Here is a 2,066-nt window from a genome sequence, read left to right as displayed (position 1 = left end):
GGATCAGCAGGGATGCTCCAGCTGCCTGCAATCCCCAGCATCCTCCAAACTGCCTGATGTGTGGTGTGTGCAGGCATCCCTGCCTGGAGTTTTGCAATGTAAGAGCCCTGCCCCAACAGTCAGGCCTGAGCACATTGCATTTCTCTCTGGATTGTGGTGCTGTTCTGACTGTTGCTGCTGGCCCAGTTGTGGGAATGGGGTGAAATGTGCCATGCTGTGCCTCCAGAGTGACCTTAGCACAGGATAGACAGTCTGCTCCAGCCCAAATCAAGTTTTCAAGTGCTGCTGTAGTTCTGCATTAGGGATTCTGTAGTTGCAGCTCCACCTATGCTCAAAGCACCATCATAATCCAACTAGCAGCAGCGGTCTGATAAGCATTGGCTGAGACGTTAATGAGCTGGGTGTAGACATTTGTTAATGAAGCACTGCACCAACCCTGAGTGATTGATCCATTCTCCACCCACTGCTGGAATGCAGCACCGAACGTGCTGGATGCAGCCTGTTACTGGGCTCTGAGCTATACTTAAGAAAGGAAATATTTGATAGACTGCTTTCTGTTTTACACTGAGCATCTTTAACAAGAGACTGGACTCAGCACTGGTTTTATAGGAATGTGTGAACTGTTGTCAGTTGATGAAGCAGTGATGGATGAGTCCAATGCACTGAATAAAAAACTAACTTGTCAAATGTCACCTGCAGTTATTTCCCTTCCTTCAACGGGCTTTTGGCACAAGTTCAGCCTCTTGGCATGGCACTGAGGGCACAGCACATGCAGCCACATGGGCTGGCACTTGGGGTGAAGCTGTGGTCCCTGTCAGTGCCCAGCTGCAGGCAGTGGGGCACTGAGCTGGCTGTGCAGGCAGTTTGCTGCTTGCAAAGCAGTGTGAGGTTTTCAATAGGTATTTTGTAAAACCTTTGCTATTATCTCTTTTGCCTTGAGTGTTATTGGCAAAATTATCAGCGCAGTCCTGGCTCCAAGTGTGTTCAAAATGAAACAAATGCACCCTGGCTCCCAGCTTAATGAACTCTGGAGAAGACATCACCCCTTCATGCAAATAATCTGTATGTCTTGGAAGATCAACAGGAAACACCATCACAAATGGCAGTATCCCTGTTTAGAGTTGCCTCATGACTATAAATATGGGCAACATATGGCAGACTGGCTAGGAAAACTTCAACCAGGCTGCAAAGGGATGGAGCTGTTCAGTCCTGAAAGAACAGCAGAGTGTGAAGCAGCCTCTTGCTGTTCAGAGCACACCCTGATTCGGTTCTTCAAAGAGATGTTTTGCAGCAATCTGTACCTTATAATTTTCTAAGCACTCCTTAAATTAAAATTGAGTGCTTAAATTGAGCTTAGGTGACAAAAAGTGCACCTTTTTTTTTCCCGAGCCTGATTTCCCTGCAGGGCTGGGTGACTGCACACAGTAGGAAACAAAACAGACTTTGTACATATGGGCACTGAATTTATAAGTAGCCAAAAAGCGTAACCATAATGCTAAAAAACATACTGGGAGAGGGCACAGAGTCAGTTCATGCCAACAGGCATAAAATACCCCTTTTTGCTACAGTACTAAACCCACAGAATATTTCTCTCTAACAGAGTTATCCCTGTGCACAGGGTAAGCAGCTGCAGAGCCTGACTGCTCTTTGGGGAGGGTGTTCATAGTTTTGTAGTATGTTAAGTGGTCAGAATGGACTTTAGAGATCATCCAGTCCCAGCCCCCTGCCCTGGGCAGGGACATCTCCCACCACACCAGGTTGCTCAAGGCTTTATCCAGCCTGGCTTTGACACTGCCAGGGTGGGAGCATCCACAGCCTCCCTGGGCAACCTGTGCCAGTGTCTCACCACCCTCACAGGAAAAAGCTTCTTCCTAATGTCTAATCTAAATTTCCCCTCTTTCAATTTGTACCCATTACTCCTTGTCCTATAACTCCACTTCCTAACAAGGAGTCCCTCTCCAGCTTCCCTGTAGCTCCGAACGCTCCGCGCAGCTGTGCTGTCCCGAAACGCACCGTCCCGTGCCTGCTCCCGGCCCGACGGCAGCACCCCCCGGTCCCCGTCCCCT

Source organism: Acanthisitta chloris, unplaced genomic scaffold (assembly GCF_000695815.1).
Source record: "Acanthisitta chloris isolate BGI_N310 unplaced genomic scaffold, ASM69581v1 scaffold5874, whole genome shotgun sequence".
NCBI classification, from domain to species: Eukaryota; Metazoa; Chordata; class Aves; order Passeriformes; family Acanthisittidae; genus Acanthisitta; species Acanthisitta chloris.
The sequence above is the reverse complement of the archived record's forward strand: the minus strand, read 5'-3'. Positions refer to the sequence as shown.